A 20,603-nucleotide genomic window follows, 5' to 3' on the forward strand; every position below is an offset into this window, starting at 1 on the left:
TATTCCCCTCTGTTCCATATCTTTACAAGAATGTCCTCTGTTACCACACCCCGAACTATTTCATTATGCCTCTGTGTAGGACTAACAGAACAAAGCCAGCCAATCATGAACTTAAAGTTTGAACCCGTAATTCAAAATGAACCTTTCCTTTTTTCAAATTGTTTCAAGTATGTTATTACAGTGATAGGAAGTTAACACATTGCTAATAATCTCTCAAATATTTCTAAACGCTGTACTATGTTAGCATTGTCATCTATTGATTCTCTCTAATTGCTCAGATTGAAATCCTCCTCTCTCCTGGTATGAATAAAATTTGGATAAATTTTCTGATATGTTATAAAACTTTGATTTACATCTTATGTTTATATGATATTGTAAACAACATTATGTCAATGGAAGTAGAATATCAGGTGGAGAGAAATAAGAATCTATTCTCCCCCTGCCCTATGTTGATACCCAATGGGAAGATCTTCTTTATTGTACAAGGGCAGATTGTTTAGCTCCATCCTAAGCCTCTATTGATAACTTTGTGGGTGGGAAAAAGAAGAATGCTTTATTACTGTTCACAGGTTGACTTCTCTTTGACTACCCCAGTGGAAAGGGGAGAGACATCTTATTTCTGCTATGTCTAAGACTCTTCTGATGATGACTTCTTATGAGTGAGGTTCATTGTCTCCTTGGCAAGAGTGAAATCCAAACTTTGTGCAAGGACTTCTCTGATACTTTATTGGACATTTGAGGACTGTTCTTTATAGCATTAGAAAAGTAGGAGTGATGTTTCCTACTTGACCTTTGTGGGCATGGGAAAAGGAGAACAATAGCATAACATGGGATTTTTGGCCTGAGGAAAATAGTAGTTGTCCAAAAATTTTCTGCCTATTAAGTTTTTTTCTGTCTTTTGGTTAATGAGGCTTTAGTTGGTAATTCCATTTTGCCTAAATCCATGTGGTATTTCTGCATTGCTTGTTCTTCTTTGAGGCCTAGATATATGATACAAAGAGAAATCTCAAGAAGTTTACCACTGTGTTGTTCCTCAGCTACAAAATCCCTAGTCAGTCTTCCTTTTCTCTGCCTTCAAAAGCCTGCCTATTATGGTTTACATGTACTTTCCTGGGATTTTCTTTGTAGTTAGTGAGTGGAAGGAATAGAAGAAGATACAGAAGAAGTCCTGGGTCATTTTTCTTTAATCAAAGTAAAATATTTGCATACTTTGAAAAGCCAAGGTAACCATAAGAAAATGCATTATGGACTTCTAAATTCTAGTTTTTGAAGAGACCACTTTTAACATTTTCAGCTGCTTTCTCTCTTATATAGTCCTAGGTCCTATAGTCCTATGTTTATTTGTTTCCTCTCTCCCTCCTTTCTTCCTTCCCTTTCTTTCTTTTCTCCTTTTGTTTGTTTGTTTCTTCCTTATGCCAAGGAGTCTTTATTTTCGTGCTTCTCAAATTAAGCTGGCAGAGTTGGTTGCTTTAAGGGGATTAGTCAAAGAGGCTGTATCCTCAACTGATTCCTTGGCTGGGTCTGTAGCAGCAGGAGCAGAAGTGATAGTAGCAGCCAGAGAGTAGCCATGGATGCAGAATGGGTTATCCCAGAAGGCCTTAGCCTTTTCCAATAAGTGGACAGGTGTACTCAGTTTCCACAGGCTAAGGCAGGACCTGCTTGTATCCATCGATAATAGAGGCAACAGTTGGGGAACCAGTCTGCAGACACACTGTCAACAATGATGACACCCTTCAGTGAGAAGGCAGACTCCAGAGTTTTCCTTTGTGATGCCATACACTTTTGGAACTGTAGATGCTGCCATTTTAAAATACCTGTTGGATGATCAGTCCGAAGCAGCATGTTTAGCAGTGTGGCCCTACCAGCTCTTTGTTTCTAATCTTAATCAGCTGTACATCACTGGTACTCCTGGAGATTTCAGTGGTGATGCCCAAGTCCTTGAAGTAAGGAGTCTTCTTGGACTTTAGACCAGTGTTCTGGACTGACAGAGTGACTTCACATGGGGCGGTGGCACAGGCATGGGTGACTGTTGGCACCTAACCAGCATGTCTCTGACATCGGTGAAGTCCTCCTTAGTGAACACAAAGCCTGCATTCTCCTTGGGTATGGGGAAACAGTTTCTCCAGAGCTGGGTTGCTGTCTAGATACCTGCTCAGGGCTTGGGCTACAATAGTGTTCTTGCTTATCAGCACCGTAGCTTGTCCTTGGAAGTATATGCTGATCTGCTTGGAGCCTACTTTATCTGTTTCCAGGACTTGGTCTTTCATGTTGTCCCATACTTTGGAGGCATCTTGGCAGTGTGTCAGGTACTGCCATACAGGTTTAAAGATGATGTCACTTTAGAGAAGATGCCTGGCAAGAGGAACTATTCTCCTGTTTCTAAACAACTGTGCAACTTCATTAGTTCCTTAGTTGGCTATACAGGTGGCACTCTGGGAGTTCCTTTCCCTTTACTCTCCCTTATCCACCAACCCACCTACACAACCTTATTGAAGTTCCACAAATGCGTAGATTGATAGTAACTACAAAATCAAAGTGGATGATACTAAGTATTCCTTGCACCAATCTTTTATTATATGGGTTGAAATTTTTCAAAATAAAAGCATTTAAAGAAAACTTTCCGGGTTGTGGATTTAGCACAGTGGTAGCGTGCTTGCCTAGCAAGTGCAAGGCCCTGGGTTCGGTCCCCAGCTCCAGGAAAAAAAAAAAAACTTTCCTATAGAGTTTTGGTTCAGATTTCTTTGGATGTAATATCCCTTTCTCTTTCTTTGTGGACACTTTTAGAATATCTTGTTTTATTTTGTAATGATGTTAGGATTCATTTTTTTAAATCTGGCATTGGTTCTTTATAGAATCCTTATAGTAGACACTCTGTGGTCCTGTTTAATAAGTAGAGTCATGTCCTAAAGGTCCAAGAAATTATTTTATACTGCTTATTGATAATTTTCTTTCCTACTATTTTTAAAGCAATTAATTAATTAACATCCCAAATGCTGCTCTCCTTCTGCTCTCCCCTCACAGAGCCCCTCCTCTTCCCTCTCCTCTTTTCTTCTGAGATGGTTCCCCTCCCCATGTTTACCCTTTCCCTGGTGCATTAGTTTAGGCTCATCCTCTCCCACTAGACAAACAAGGCATCTCTCTTGGGATATGAATGACACAGTCAGGCTACAGGTTTAGGGAGAGCTCCCTGCTCCAATTGTTGGGGGACCCCGATGGAGACTGAACTGCCTGTCTACTACGTATGTGCGAGGCCTTGGTCCAGCCTGTGAATGTTCTTTGGTTGGTGGCTCAGTCTCAGAGAGCTTCAGGGGTCCAGGTTAGTTAATGTTGTTAGTCTTCCTGTGGGGTTCCCTTCCCCTTCAGGGCCTTCAATCCTTCCCCCAACTCTTCCATAAGAGTCCCTGACCTCTGCCAATCCTCTGTCAGTTCTCCTGACCTCTGTTTGCCTGTGGGTATCTGGATCACTTGTTTCACTGTTTCACTTAGCTGCTGGGTAGAGCATTTCAGAGGCTAGTTATGCTAGACCCCTGTCTGTAAACATGAGTATCATTAATAGTGTCAGGGATTGATGCTTGCCCATGGGATATGCTTCAAGTTGGGCCAGGTATTGTTTGGCCATCCCTTTACTCTGTTTCATCTTTGTGCCTACATTTCTTTTAGATAGGACAATTTTTGGGTCAAAAGTTTTGTAGGTGGGTTGGTTGGTGACCTTATCCCTCCACTGAGGGTCATGCCTGACTACAGGAGGAAGCCACCCCAGGTTCCATGCCCTCACTGTTAGGCATAGGTTACTCACATTGACTCCTGGGAGCCTCCACCATTCCAGGTCTCTGGGACTTCCTATAGATTCCCCCCAGCCATACCCACCCCAGACAGCTGAAGATTTCCATTTATTCTCCTGGTCCTCTGAGCCCCTCTCCTGTCTCTCCTCACACTTGGTCCTGCCTCCCATTCCCCTACCCTTCCACTCTCCAGCCCAGTTCTCTCCCACCCTCTACCTCCTATGACTATTTTGTTCACCTTTCTAAGTGTGATGCAAGCATCCTTGCTTGAACATTCCTTCTTGTATATCATGAGTATTCTGCACATCATGGCTAATGCCCACTTATTTAGTGAGTGTATAACATGTATTTCCTTTTGGGTCTGAGTTACCTCACTCAGGATCATATTTTCTATTTACATCTATTTGCCTGCAAAGTTCATGATGACCTCATTTTAACAGCTTACTAGTATTCTATTGTATAAATGAACCACATTTTCTGTATCCATTCTTCAGTTGAGGGACATCTGGGCTGTTTCCAATTTCTGGCTATTATAAATAAAGCTGTGTACACAGTTAAGCAAGTGTCCCCATGGGATGGTGGAGCATTTTTTGGGCATATGCCCAGGAGCGGTATAGCTAGGTATTCAGGTAGAACTATTGGCAATTTTTTGAGAAACTGCCAGATTGATTTCCAGAGTGGTTAAACTAACAATGATTCAGATGTTTTACCTCTTCTACTGACAGTATATAATTAATATTTTCTGATTTTAATTTATTCTGGTTTTATTTTTTGCTTCAATTTTTCCACATTCTATTTGAACTGTTATTCACCAAGTTATAACTATTAGCTTAATTTTCTATAGAGTTAACTGTTTATTTCTCTTAAGTTTCATACTCAATGAAATATTCATTTTAGTTTTTTCTTAATTTTTATAACGTTTTGTATTTGTTTTATAGGTCTGATACTATTGTAGTATTTTCCCCATTCCTAGGATTTTTTGTAAAGTTTCTTTTACCCTTTCATTTTTCTCATATTTAAGAGCTTTCCTCAGTAGTCCAGTGATTATAGTTACTTATTTGATGAACAAAATCCTGAGTTCATGCTTTCTATGTATAAGCAGAGTGTGCAGTCTAGAAATATTCACCATGAAATGTTCAAGTGGTCCACTGGAGACCTCAGATGATGTTATGCGGGAATCTTTTCTTTCAAGCCATGTTTATCTGGGAAACTCAATTCCAATTTCTTATTGAATGGCAATAATCTGGCCGCAAAGCATTTTGCTCAGAATGTAGAGTCAAGGCTGTATTTTAGTATTCAAAGATTTGTCAACTAATATTTGGCTTCATAATTCATGCTTCTTAAAAAAATCTCATTTACGTTTCCTCATTCTGAAGAAATTCCAGTGTTTTCAGCCAAAGAGTGAGATGAGGCTTCTGGCTTATGAAGTAGGTCTTGGCTAATGATGTTCTGTGATTACAAGTTGCATCTGTATGCATCAGAGTAAACTTTGAATATTCATACATACATTTCCAATTCATTTCTCACTTGTTTTTGCCCCCTACTCTCTTCCAAAAATGATGGATCCAAGTTCTAAGCTTATTGAGTATCTTTTAACAAAAATTCTCAGTACACATTTTAAGTTATGAGCTTCTTCACTGAGCCAAATTAGTTACTACTTTCCCACTTACTTTTTGTCTGCTAAAAAGTTTCTTTTGTCAGCTGCTGCCTAATCTTCTGCTATAATTGGCTGTGATTATTCTTTTTAATATGATAAAGAGACAAATGTTTAAAACATGTTTGTTCTTACTGTTTATAAATACAGAGAATGAAACCAAGCCTCACACGTGCTAAATGAAGCTCAAACACTGGACTACATTTCTGGCCCTTATTTATTTGTTTGTTTGTTTATTTGTTTGTTCATTCATTTATTCATTTTTATTTTGAGACAATGTCACTAAGTTCCCTAGGTAATTGCCCTTGTGCAGCCTTGATAGGCTTTAAACTGTGATCTTTCTGTCGTCATCTCATATGTAGCTGGGGTTATAGGATTCTATTGTAGGCTTAAATGTTTTCTCAGCCTTACTTTTAATGGTGTTCTTAAACACTTTAACATCTCTTCTAGCCCACCCTTCGCCAGGAGAAGTTGAAAAGAAAGGTTATCAGGATACAAGGGAAGTAGACCTACTTAAGAATTGTTATTTTTGAGCCAATCTCATCTGCATCCAGCAGTTCAGTTCATAGGACTCATCAGTGGCAGTTTTATCCATTTGAAAACACTTCATGAATATACCAGAAGTCCAGTTCGGCAGTGTTGGAATAGAAAACATGAATTAGCAGCTGTGGCATGGCATAGCAGAGACATCCAGGCCTCACCCAAATAGGTATGAATCAACAGAAGCGATCAAGACCATTTGGGATACCAGAGAAGTTCTGTCATGCCTCCAGTGAAACAAAGATCTGTGAAGCCAGGAGACCAAGAAGTGCTGCAAAGTTAGCTTTGCAAGCAAGCAAGCCCCTTCTACTCTCCACTGAGTCCCATTTATACCCCCTCCACACATCACGTGTTCTCCATCTGCCTTGCTTCTGGACATGAGTTTGTCTTAGCAAAACTCCACATGATTAGCGTGTATCAGCTGACATCACGCTGCCAGTTCAATGGAAGCCTGACTCCATGAAAGTAGCAAGAAGTCAACAGCACACCACCAGAAGTGTTTTGGTGTGTTTCTCTCTATGGAGTCCTAACAAATGATAACCAATAATCAACATAAGGCTTACCAATACCATCCAGCATCATACACGGTCCTTCTTAACATCATGTGTCCTTTCACGTGTTTGCTTTAGCAAAACATCATTTCAACTATGTCACTTCAGGAAAACACTCCTTTATGTGTCTGCCTCAGCAAAACACTATCTGAACAACTGACTTTCCAAGAAACTATAAGTTTCCACTTCACCGTACTGTCAATTTTTTCATTCTAATCTTTATTGTAACATGTCTCAAGAATAAAACATCTTAAGCTTTCCCATGTGTATGGATCACTGAGATGATTACACATTATTGAGACTCTGCATTTCACACCAACATTCCTGACAGCACAATGTATAGCAGTAGTCTACAGCACGTTCTTTGCCCAAATCCCTTTGATATTTCTACTATTTGTCATGTTTAGGTGACAAATTACGCTTGGCTTGTTGTGGGATTTCTAGACGAGGAAAAGGAGTTGAAAGGACATAAAGAATGGCTCTTTAATTGAAGGCACTTCTATTAGGAATTTCTACTTCTATTATGGTTTTTAGGACCTAGAACATTCTCTCTCTCCTTCCCTCCCTCTCTCCTTTCCTCCCTCCCTCCCCCTTCTCTCGCACGCGCATACACACACACACACACACTAAAAAATATCTGCCACAAAAAGTTTTTAAAATGAAAAACATAGTGTGATGCTTGTATTTGGGTTTTTATTTGAAAAGCAAACATGATTCATTGTTATAAAAATGCCCAACCAGCAGTTTTGGTACTCTACTATGGTGATGATAGTTATTAAAGTTTACATGGGGTAAATTTTTATAGAATTACCTGTAAAAAAATACAAGTAAAACTAGTGAGCTCTTACTTTTGCTGAAGATGCCACACATTTTGGTCTCAGGACACAGAGAAATCAAGCTGGAATTGACTAGAAACTTCCCATGTGCTGACCAGAAGGCACTACGCAGACTTCTGGGAAAGAAATGTCATCAACAATATTACTCAGCTGTAGACCTGAGTGCAACAAAATTGACTGACCAGGAAAGATGCAACAAAACTGACAGGCCATTGGTGCAATGGTAGTAATTCTTTTATGGGGATAACTCACTAATACACTAAAGCTGCTGAGAAGCTGAAGACTGAGGAGGTCATAGGCCACAGTGAGGAAGCTATTATTGTTGTTTTGCTAAAAAGATATGTTGTAACCATCCGTTTGAACTGTTTATATCCACAGATTAGTGCTGCTGTAAGCTGTTTTCAAATAAATTTCCTTTGTTCACTGGCCAATACTGACTACAGAGACTCATATAACTGGTCAAAACACTGAGACAAAATGGTAGGTGAATATTCAGCCGTATATAGGACATCTACATTACCCCCTCCAAGGCTTAAGGGAATATCTTGGAAAAAGAGATAGAAAGAATGTGAGAACTAAAAACAGATAGCAGCGTGTCATGCTGCCAGACATGTTGTACCTGCTTGATCTAACAGTGAGTGACTTTGTATCTTCACAAAATCTACAGAAGATTGTATCTACAATACCTTATCATACAGAGAGGAGTGACTCATGGGGCTTTATCTCTCCTTGAGGATTTATAGACAGTTAATGGTTGATAGGTAATGGGAAGACAGTTTATTGAGTGGTTCAGCCACTAGCAAGGTGCATTTGCTCCTGAAAAACAAAAAGGGTTCCGCTCATGTTCATCTTAGTAACTCTAGTAAAATTCATTGGTACACACACACACACACACACGCACGTGTGTGTGCACACGCACATACTACAGTTATGCAGGTAAGAGGGCTGGTTGGGAAGAGGAAGGGGTTTTGTAAGAGTAGAAGGAGGACAAGAGAGAGTAGCAGCAGCTACATAAGATCAGAATATATTATACACATGTATGAAAATATAATGAGACCCATTATGAATAATTATATATGCAAATGAAATCACTAAACATCAACCAACTCAAACCTTTGACTCTGATGAGACATCCAACGAAACTGGTGAGCTTTGAGTAAAGTTTGGTCACAGTTAATAGTATTGTGCCACTGTTTATTTCCTGACTTTTGTTATGGAATATGGTCAGGGAAGAACAGATGAGGAGAACAAAGAAGATGGTATTTTACTGAGTTTTGTATGTTTTTGAATTTTGAGACAGGGTTTCACATAACCTAAGCTGGCCTCTAATAATCTGACCACTATGAAGATGGCCTTGACCTCCTGTTCCTCTTCATTGTGTCTACCTGACTTCTGGTGACTGGCATGTATGACTGTACCGAGTCCTAAAATACTGTTTTTAAATTATATTCAATAAACAAAACAGAAGTACGAGCTACATGTGGTTTCTGACAAAAAGAAGTTTGGAGGGTGATTGACATCAAGCATTTTCAAACTGCATACTTTATTTATAGTTTATGTGTTACATATAATTATTTCACATATTTTGTGTGCATGGTATATATGGTATACATATTAAAGTAGGAGGAGAACCCCAGGTGTTTATTCCCACGTTATACATTGATCAATACTAGGGTCTCTCTTTTATTGTTCACCACTATGTACATAAAGTTAGGAAGCCTGGAAGCTTCCAGAAATCTCTGTTTCTGTCTCCCATCTAATAATAGGAACACTTGCAATACAGACATAAATAAAAAACAAAGCGACTAGAGAAAATCAAGACCTCTCTCTCAGAATCCCACCATTAGGATGTTATTATTGATACAGTTTTAGTGAATGTTTTCTGCATTGATATCTCCACATTTATTGAGCACCTCTTATATTCAAAGAATTTATCTGTATATTATTTTATTTTTCATAGGCATGGGAATTTTCCATGCATGTGTGTATGTGCATCTTGCGTGTGCCTGGTACTCGTGAAAGTCAGAAGAAAGTGTCAGATTTCCTTGGAATAGAGTTACAATTCGTTTTCAACTACCATGCAGGTGCTAGGAATTGAACCCAGGTCCTCCAAAAGAACAGGCAAGGGTCTTAACCAATGAACCATTTATTCAGTCCCCCTTTCTGTATATTATTACATTTTTAGCTTCCTACTGTCCTCTGTTGAAGACACCATTATCATTCTCATTTTATGCATGAAGATGAGATAATTTTTATTATGTCACCTAGCTAGTAGGTTTCCTGGCTGAGATGTGAGTTGATTGCTGTCTGATGAGTAAGCTAATTCTTTTTCATGCTGTAACCACCCTACCTCCTTGTAAGCCCTGAAATGTGAGCTTCCTATTCCAGATACCTACCTTAATGGATCTCATTAGGATGGTTATATATAACCCTTATTTTCATAACTTTCCAACTCTTTTTCTGCTGAGATTTGTTTCCATTCCTCAAATACTTTCTATGCTATTTTTTCCTTCTATAGGAAAAATGCCAAGAGTTCATGCCACTTATAGAATTTTGCTCCTAGCTTATTTCCCTTTTGCTTCTAGATTTATAACTCCACATTGTCTTATTTCTGTCTTTCTGGCTTTCTCTGAATATTGACAAAAGTGGTTTTATCCAAGCATTATGTACCTGAATATATTTAACCCCTCCTCCTTTCATCTTTAGACTCTGTCTCTCAAATATGATATCATCAGTTTCCATGAGAGAGGTGTGACAGGCCACATAAAAGGATAGCCTTTTCTTGCTCCAGTATCATTTCAATTTATTCCCTTCCCCACCCATCACTATGTGGTATCTTGTTCAATTTCCACAATACATCTGGCATTTCATTTCTTTTCAAGAGTTTGAGAAGAAAATCACACACCAGAGCCTTTTCTTGATCCAGACACATTTCACAGCCTTTGACATTTAAAAAAATCTGAGAAATCCTAGTTCTTTTCAGTCAAATACTGCCTTTCCCTCTCTTGCTGTTTCTAGCACCTCGAGGCATATGCATTCTGCCAGCCTCAGCATCGTCTGCAGCTAGATTCCATGTGTCACCCGGATGACCATTTCCCCTTCCTCCCAGGTGCCACTGAAACCAGCAGCTTTCAAAGCAGCTGAAGCTGCTGTCCTCCAGTCTTGTTGAACTCAGCAGTAAAAGCGGCAGGGCAGGGAGTATTTCTCTGCTTCAACAACTGGATCCTGCTGCTCACTTCTGGAGCTGTCATGTCAGTTCCGCTATATACTGTCTCTTTCTGCCTTGATTAGTACCTTAACATAGGAGCACAGCTTTTCCCTTCTCCCTGATCCTAAAGCAGTTAGGGAAGGAACTCCATGATCCAAATTTCTTTCCTTCTGCACTGACAAATCTGTCCAATTTGATTATTAAGGCTGCTACCAACCAATAGTCTTCTCTTTTACTTATCTTTTCTTGAGTGTTCATAGGACTTGACTTTGATTTTACCTTCGCTAGCTCTCCTCATTTTCCCCCTTCACTCTACTTACAACTTACTTTTCTTTTGAATTTTGTTTTTGTTTTATCTCTGCAACCCATCACATATATCCTGCATTTGAGAATTTGTGTTTGGCTTTCTTAAGCATGTGGTTTGGCTCTTTTCTTGTGTGAGACTCCCTAGGGAGATGTGAAGAAATATATACTCATCACAGATAGGGATTCAGAATCTGCCACATATCAAAGTGAATGATTCCACCAAATTCCACCAATGGGCTTATTGGGGTTACTTACAGGAATGTGGGAAAGCAGGGAAGCTATATCACCAAATAAAAAGAGATCATTCTAATCTTGGTGAACACTCAGGAAAGTTGCATTCCTGGAGATCTCTGGGCAGTCATTTAGTGCATATATAACCTTGGGAAGGGAACATGAATCTTGCAGTAGAGCCAAAGGGGTCCCTGGAGCTTGATGGTTAGTCAGTCTAGCTTATTGGCAACCTCCAGATTCATCAAGAAGCCTGACTAAACAACTGTGGAGAGCTTTTAGAAAAGATATCTGAAAGAACCCAGATGCCCTTCAACAGAGGAATGGATACAGAAAATGTGGTACATCTACACAATGGAATATTACTCAGCTATCAAAAACAACGACTTTAATGAAATTGTAGGCAAATGGAACTGGAAAAATATCATCCTGAGTGAGCTAACCCAATCACAGAAAGACATACATGGTATGCACTCATGGATAAGTGGCTATTAGCCCAAGTGCTTGAATTACCCTAGATGCCTAGAACAAATGAAACTCAAGACGGATGATCAAAATGTGAATGCTTCACTCCTTCTTTAAAAGGGGAACAAGAATACCCTTGGCAGGGAAGAGAGAGGCAAAGATTAAAACAGAGACTGAAGGGACACCCATTCAGAGCCTGCCCCACATGTGGCCCATATATATACAGCCACCCAATTAGACAAGATGGATGAAGCAAAGAAGTGCAGAAGTGTAGATCGCTCCTGAGAGACACAGCCAGAATACAGCAAATACAGAGGCCAATGCCAGCAGCAAACCACTGAACTGAGAATAGGACCCCCGTTGAAGGAATCAGAGAGAGAAGTGGAAGAGCTTGAAGGGGCTCGAGACCCCATATGTACAACAATGCCAAGCAACCAGAGCTTCCAGGGACTAAGCCACTACCTGAAGACTATACATGGACTGACCCTGGACTCTGACCTCATAGGTAGCAATGAATATCCTAGTAAGAGCACCAGTGGAAGGGGGAAGCCCTGGGTCCTGCTAAGACTGAACCCCCAGTGAACTAGATTGTTGGGGGGAGGGCGGCAATGGATGGGGAGGGGAACACCCATAAAGAAGGGGATGGGGAGGGATTAGGGGGATGTTTGCCCGGAAATCGGGAAAGGGAATAACACTCGAAATGTAAATAAGAAATACTCAAGTTAATAAAAAAAAAGAAATATGACCATACAAGATGTAAAAGCCATTTCCTTGCAAAGAAAAGAATCATTTGAGTGACAACATGCAGAACAGGAGAAAATACCTGCAGACTGTAGATCTTTTATGACATCATTATCCAACATGCATACAGAATCCAACACAATACCAAGAAAACCAAATGAGCAAAAGATCTGGATACACGTCTTTTAAAGTAGATATACAAATGATCAAGAGATACAAAAAATGTTCAACTTCTCTAGCCATCAAGGAAATGTAAATTAAAACCACAAGTAGAATGAGTATAATCAAAAGAATTAAAGATGTTATTCAAAGTAATTCACATTATCAACACTTGATACTGTCTGGGATCAAGTTGGTGTGAATATTGATGGGAGTGCTACATTCACCTGGATTGGAAATTTTAGTGAAGGATAGCCAGCTACTAAATATTGGATGCAGGAGTTTTGGCATTCCATGATATTTTCAAAACTGAGCCATGACATGTGGTTTTAGAGGAAGCTATGCATCCAGAGGATTTCTACTCTTGGGAACCAGTAGACAGTATTGGTTCTGGTTCTGAAATATGAGTTCAACTTTTGGCTCAAAGGTATTCTTTTTTTTTTTTTATCCTCTTCTCAATACACACACACACACACACACACACACACACACACACACACACACACACACCAGAAAATAAAATTAACAAGCAAAATTTATTTTAAATTATATAAAACTATTACATATTTGAACTTTTTTTCCCACTGTCCTCATGGGTTCCCAACAAGGACAAGTTAGCAGGAAAGATAGCATATTTCCTCCTCAGCAAGTGAATGTTAAAGAAACTGCATTGGTTTTCAGATTACATTAAACGTTATAGAATTTTCTGATAGACGAATGTTTCCACTTTATTTTTTTTTTGTGTCTTATTAAATGAATATCTTTATTTTATTTTTTTTTTATTAACTTGCGTATTTCTTATGTACATTTGGCAAACATCCCTTCCTCCCCCCCTTCCTTATGGGTGTTCCTCCCCACCCTCCCCCCATTGCCGCCCTTCCCCCAACAATCACGTTCACTGGGGGTTCAGTCTTGGCAGGACCAAGGGCTTCCCCTTCCACTGGTGCTCTTACTAGGCTATTCATTGCTACCTATGAGGTTGGAGCCCAGCGTCAGTCCATGTATAGTCTTTAGTTAGTGGCTTAGTCCCTGGAAGCTCTGGTTGCTTGGCATTGTTGTACATATGGAGTCTCAAGCCCCTTCAAGCTCTTCCAGTTCATTCTCTGATTCCTTCAACGGGGGTCCCGTTCTCAGTTCAGTGGTTTGCTGCTGGCATTCGCCTCTGTATTTGCTGTATTCTGGCTGTGTCTCTCAGGTTCGATCTACATCCGGCTCCTGTCGGTCTGCACTTCTTTGCTTCATCCATCTTGTCTAATTGGGTGGTTCTATATGTATGGGCCACATGTGGGGCAGGCTCTGAATGGGTGTTCCTTCAGTCTCTGTTTTAATCTTTGCCTCTCTCTTCCCTGCCAAGGGTATTCTTGTTCCCCTTTTAAAGAAGGAGTGAAGCCTTCACATTTTGATCATCCGTCTTGAGTTTCATTTGTTCTAGGCCACTAGGGTAATTCAAGCATTTGGGCTAATAGCCACTTATCAGTGAGTGCATACCATGTATGTCTTTCTGTGATTGGGTTAGCTCACTCAGAATGATATTTTCCAGTTCCAACCATTTGCCTACAATTTCATAAAGTCGTTGTTTTTTTGATAGCTGAGTAATATTCCATTGTGTAGATGTACCACATTTTCTGTATCCATTCCTCTGTTGAAGGGCATCTGGGTTCTTTCCAGCTTCTGGCTATTATAAATAAGGCTGCATGAACATAGTGGAGCACGTGTCTTTTTTTATATGTTGGGGCATCTTTTGGGTATATGCCCAAGAGAGGTATAGCTGGATCCTCAGGCAGTTCAATGTCCAATTTTCTGAGGAACCTCCAGACTGATTTCCAGAATGGTTGTACCAGTCTGCAACCCCACCAACAATGGAGGAGTGTTCCTCTTTCTCCGCATCCTCGCCAGCATTTGCTGTCACCTGAGTTTTTGATCTTAGCCATTCTCACTGGTGTGAGGTGAAATCTCAGGGTTGTTTTTGATTTGCATTTCCCTGATGACTAAAAGATGTTGAACATTTCTTTAGGTGTTTCTCAGCCATTCGGCATTCCTCAGCTGTGAATTCTTTGTTTAGCTCTGAACCCCATTTTTTAATAGGGTTATTTGTCTCCCTCTTGGTCCTAACTTTTGAGTTCTTTGTATATTTTGGATATAAGGCCTCTATCTGTTGTAGGATTGGTAAAGATCTTTTCCCAATCTGTTGGTTGCCCGTTTTGTCCTGACCACAGTGTCCTTTGCCTTACAGAAGCTTTGTAGTTTTATGAGATCCCATTTGTCGATTCTTGATCTTAGAGCATAAGCCATTGGTGTTTTTTGTTCAGGAAATTTTTTCCAGTGCCCATGTGTTCCAGATGCTTCCCTAGTTTTTCTTCTATTAGTTTGAGTGTGTCTGGTTTGATGTGGAGGTCCTTGATCCACTTGGACTTAAGCTTTGTACAGGGTGATAAGCATGGATCGATCTGCATTCTTCTACATGTTGACCTCCAGTTGAACCAGCACCATTTGCTGAAAATGCTATCTTTTTTCCATTGGATGGATTTGGCTCCTTTGTCAAAAATCAAGTGACCATAGGTGTGTGGGTTCATTTCTGGGTCTTCAATTCTATTCCATTGGTCTATCTGTCTGTCTCTGTACCAATACCATGCAGTTTTTATCACAATTGCTCTGTAATACTGCTTGAGTTCAGGGATAGCGATTCCCCCAGAAGTCCTTTTATTGTTGAACATAGTTTTAGCTATCCTGGGTTTTTTGTTATTCCAGATGAATTTGCAAATTGTTCTGTCTAACTCTTTGAAGAATTGGATTGGTATTTTGATGGGGATTGCATTGAATCTGTAGATCGCTTTTGGCAGAATGGCCATTTTTACTATATTAATCCTGCCAATCCATGAGCATGGGAGATCTTTCCATCTTCTGAGGTCTTCTTCAATTTCTTTCTTCAGAGTCTTGAAGTTCTTGTTGTACAAATCTTTTACTTGCTTGGTTAAAGTCACACCGAGGTACTTTATATTATTTGGGTCTATTATGAAGGGGTGTGGTTTCCCTAATTTCTTTCTCAGCTTGTTTCTCTTTTTGTGTAGGAGGCTACTGATTTATTTGAGTTAATTTTATACCCAGCCACTTTGCTGAAGTTGTTTATCAGCTTTAGTAGTTCTCTGGTGGAACTTTTGGGATCCCACTTAAATATACTATCATATCATCTGCAAATAGTGATATTTTGACTTCTTCTTTTCGGATCTGTATCCCCTTGACCTCCTTTTGTTGTCTGATTGCTCTGGCTAGAACTTTAAGAACTATATTGAATAAGTAGGGAGAGAGTGGGCAGCCTTGTCTAGTCCCTGATTTTAGTGGGATTGCTTCAGAGTTTCTCTCCATTTAGTTTAATGTTAGCCACTGGTTTTGCTGTATATGGCTTTTTTACTATGTTTAGGTATGGGCCTTGGATTCCTATTCTTTCCAGGACTTTTATCATGAAGGGGTGTTGAATTTTGTCAAATGCTTTCTCAGCATCTAATGAAATGATCATGTGGTTTTGTTCTTTCAGTTTGTTTATATAATGGATCACGTTGATGGTTTTCCGTATATTAAACCATCCCTGCATGCCTGGGATGAAGCCTACTTGATCATGGTGGATGATTGTTTTTGATGTGCTCTTGGATTCGGTTTTGCCCAGAATTTTGTTGAGTATTTTTTTGCGTCGATGTTCATAAGGAAATTGGTCTGAAGTTCTCTTTCTTTGTTGGGTCTTTGTGTGGTTTTTAGGTATAAAGTAATTGTGGCTTCATAGAAGGAGTTCGGTAGTGCTCCATCTGTTTCAATTTTGTGGAATAGTTTGGATAATATTGGTATGAGGTCTTCTATGAAGGTCTGATAGAATTCTGCACTAAACCCGTCTGGACCTGGGCTCTTTTTGGTTGGGAGACCTTTAATGACTGCTTCTATTTCCTTGGGAGTTATGGGGTTGTTTAACTGGTTTATCTGTTCTGATTTAACTTGGTACCTGGTATCTGTCTGAGAAATTGTCCATTTCCTGCAGATTTTCAAGTTTTGTTAATATAGGCTTTTATAGTAAGATCTGTGATTTTTTTGAATTTCCTCTGAATCTGTAGTTATGTCTCCTTTTTCATTTCTGATTTTGTTAATTTGGACACACTCTCTGTGTCCTCTCGTTAGTCTGGCTAAGGGTTTATCTATCTTGATTTTCTCAAAGAACCAACTTTTGGTTCTGTTGATTCTTTCTATGGTCCTTTTTGTTTCTACTTGGTTGATTTCGGCTCTGAGTTTGATTATTTCCTGCCTTCTACTCCTCCTGGGTGTATTTGCTTCTTTTTGTTCTAGAGCTTTTGGTGTGCTGTCAAGCTGCTGACATATGCTCTTTCCTGTTTCTTTCTGCAGGCACTCAAGCGCTGGAGTTTTCCTCTTAGCACAGCTTTCATTGTGTCCCATAAGTTTGGGTATGTTGTACCTTCATTTTCATTAAATTCTAAAAGTTTTTTAATTTCTTTCTTTATTTCTTCCTTGACCAGGTTATCATTGAGTAGAGCATTGTTCAATTTCCACGTATATGTGGGCATTCTTCCCTTATTGTTATTGAAGACCAGCTTTGGGCCGTGGTGGTCCGATACTTACGCATGGGATTATTCTATCTTTCTGTACCTGTTGAGGCCCGTTTTTTTGACCAATTATGGTCAATTTTGGAGAAAATTACCATGAGGAGCTGAGAAGAAGGTATATCCTTTTGCATTAGGGTAGAAACGTTCTATAAATATCCGTTAAGTCCATTTGGCTCCTTGACTTCTCTTAGTCTGTCTCGTCTCTGTTTAATTTCTGTTTCCATGATCTGTCCATTGATGAAATTAGGGGTGTTGAAGTCTCCTACTATTATTGTGTGAGGTGCAATGTGTTTTTTGAGCTTTAGTAAGGTTTCTTTAACGTATGTAGGTGCCCTTGTATTTGGGGCATAGATATTTAGGATTGAGAGTTCATCTTGGTGGATTTTTCCTTTGATGAATATAAAGTGTCCTTCCTTATCTTTTTTGATGACTTTTAGTTGAAAATTGATTTTATTTGATATTAGAATGGCTACTCCAGCTGGCTTCGTCTGACCATTTGCTTGGAAAGTTGTTTTCCAGCCTTTCACTCGGAGGTAGAGTCTGTCTTTGTCTCTGTGGTGTGTTTCCTGTAGGCAGCAGAATGCAGGGTCCTCGTTAAATATCCAGTTTGTTAATCTATGTGTGTCTTTTTTTATTGGGGGAGTTAGGGCCATTGATGTTTGAGAGATATTAAGGAATAGTGATTATTGCTTCCTGTTATATTCATATTGGATGTGTTATGTTTGTGTGCTTTTCTTCTCTTTGTTTTGTTGCCAAAGCGATTAGTTTCTTGCCTCTTCTTGGGTATAGCTTGCCTCCTTATGTTTGGCTTTACCATTTATTATCCTTTGTAGTGCTGGATTTGTAGAAAGATATTGTGTAAATTTGGTTTTGTCATGGAATATCTTGGTTTCTCCATCTATATTAATTGAGGTTTTGCAGGATACAGTAGCCTGGGCTGGCATTTGTGTTCTCTTAGGGTCTGTATGACATCAGTCCAGGATCTTCTGGCCTTCATAGTTTCTGGCGAAAAGTCTGGTGTGATTCTGATAGGTCTGCCTTTATATGTTACTTGACCTTTTCCCTTACTGCTTTTAATATTCTTTCTTTATTTTGTGCGTTTGGTGTTTTGACTATTATGTGACGGGAGGTGTTTCTTTTCTGGTCCAATCTATTTGGAGTTCTGTAGGCTTCTTGTATGCCTATGGGTATCTCTTTTTTTAGGTTAGGGAAGTTTTCTTCTATGATTTTGTTGAAGATATGTACTGGTCCTTTGAGCTGGGAGTCTTCACTCTCTTCTATACCTATTATCCTTAGGTTTGATCTTCTCATTGAGTCCTTGATTTCCTGTATGTTTTGGACCAGTAGCTTTTTCCGCTTTACATTATCTTTGACAGTTGAGTCAATGATTTCTATGGAATCTTCTGCTCCTGAGATTCTCTCTTCCATCTCTTGTATTCTGTTGGTGAAGCTTGTATCTACAGCTCCTTGTCTCTTCTTTTGGTTTTCTATATCCAGGGTTATTTCCATGTGTTCTTTCTTGATTGCTTCTATTTCCATTTTTATTTCCTTCCACTGTTTGATTGTGTTTTTCCTTTAATTCTTTCAGGGATTTTGTGTCTCCTCTCTATGGGCTTCTACTTGTTTATTTATGTTTTCCTGGAATTCTTTCATTTTTTGTTCTCTCTGTAGGCTTCTACTTGTTCTCTAAGGGAGTTCATCATGTCTTTCTTGAAGTTCTCCAGCATCATGATCAAATATGATTTTGAATCTAGATCTTGCTTTTCTGGTGTGTTTGGATATTCCATGTTTGTTTTGATGGGAGAATTGGGCTCCGATGGTGCCATGTAGTCTTGGTTTCTGTTGCTTGGGTTCCTGCGCTTGCCTCTCGCCATCAAATTATCTCTAGTGTTACTTTGTTCTGCTATTTCTGACAGTGGCTAAACTGTCCTATAGGCCTGTGTGTCAGGAGTGCTGTAGACCTGTTTTCCTCTCTTTCAGTCCGTTATGGGGACAGAGTGTTCTGCTTTTGTGCGTGTAGTTTTTTTCCTTTCTACAGGTCTTCAGCTGTTCCTGTGGACCTGTGCCTTGGGTTCACCAGGCAGGTCACTTGCAGCAGAAAAGTTGGTCTTACCTGTGGTCCCGAGGCTCAAGTTGGCTCAGGGGTTCTGCCTGGGCTCTCCTTGCAGTGGCAGCGACCAGGAAGATCTAGCAGCCTCTTCAGAACCTCCGTGCAGGGTTTCCAGATGGCCTCTGGTGTTTCCTCTGGAATCAGCAATGTGTGTGCAGAAACAGTCTCTTCTGGTTTCTGACGTGTCTGCCTCTCTGAGTTTAGCTCTCCTCCCAGGTTTGGGTGCAGAGAACTGTTTATCCAGGTCTGTTTCCTTCAGGTTCAGGTGGTGTCTCAGGCAGGGCTCCTGCTGCTCCTGGGCCCTCCCCCACAGGAACCCAGAGGCCTTGTACAGTTTCCTCTTGGGTCAGGGATGTGGGCAGGGGTGGGCAGTGTTGGTGGTCTCTTCCGCTCTGCAGCCTCAGGAGTGCCCACCTGACCAGGCGGTAAGGTGTCTCTCCCACGGGTTCTGGGAGCAGAGGCTGCTGCGGGCAGGATCCATGGTGTGGGACTTCGAGTAAACACAGGGCGTGCCTGGTCCTCGGGATTCTGCCTCTGGTCCCGATTCCACCCGGCAAGTCTCTTCAACAGATAAGTTAGTCTTACCTGTGGTCCCTGAGGCTCAGTTCTCCCTCATGGGGTTCTGCCCAAGGCTCTCCCGCGGTGGCAGCAACCAGGAAGGTCTGGCGGTCTTCAGGCAGGGCCTCCGTGCCTGCTTCCTGATGGCCTCCGGTCCTGTTTCCTTCAGGTTCCACAGGCAGGCCCTCACCTGAGCCCTCTCCACAGTTTCCTCTTGGGCCAGGGGATGTGGGGCAGGGGTGGGCAGTGTTGGTGGTCTCTTCTGCTCTGCAGCCTCAGGAATTACCCACCCGACCCAGGCAGGTAAGGTATCTCTCCCTGGTTCTGGGAGCAGAGAGCTGCTGCGGGCCGGGATCATGGTGTGGGACTTCCAGTAAACTGGGGCATTACACCTGGTCTCAGAGGATTCTGCCTCTGTTGTCCCATTCCACCCGTGATCACTTGCAGCAGATAAGTTAGTCTTACCTTTGGTCCCGAGGCTCCAAGATTACTCGCATGGGTTCTGGGCTCTCGGTGGCACGGGGAAGATCTCCCGCCTGGGAGCCTCTCCGACCAGGAAGATGGCCTCGCCGCCTTTTCTTCCAAAAGATGATCCTAACAGCTTTTTCTTGATTGCGACACATTTGTTATCATTTGTTTCTAATGTATTTCAAAAGGTTTTACTTACAAAAATCAAGTACCTGTGAGGCTAAGGAAAAAAGGGAATACTTGCACACTGTTGGCGAATATTAGTTATTTCAACTAGTATACAAATTGGTATGAAGATTCTAAAAAGTAAAAAAAAGAGCTACTATAAAATGACCTTTTATATACAGCAGAGAAAATACAAAAAATTAAATTAATATGTAAAAGAAAACCTTTATT

The 20,603-nt window shown here is 40.5% G+C and overlaps 1 pseudogene; it reads right to left on the reverse strand.

Annotated features, from left to right (window-relative positions):
- Positions 1–1,441: 1,441 nt before the first annotated feature.
- On the reverse strand, positions 1,442–20,362 carry LOC116888079 (annotated as a pseudogene).
- Between the last annotated feature and the right edge of the window lie 241 nt (positions 20,363–20,603).

The sequence above is a fragment of the Rattus rattus genome, chromosome X (genome assembly GCF_011064425.1).
Source record: "Rattus rattus isolate New Zealand chromosome X, Rrattus_CSIRO_v1, whole genome shotgun sequence".
Taxonomy (NCBI): domain Eukaryota; kingdom Metazoa; phylum Chordata; class Mammalia; order Rodentia; family Muridae; genus Rattus; species Rattus rattus.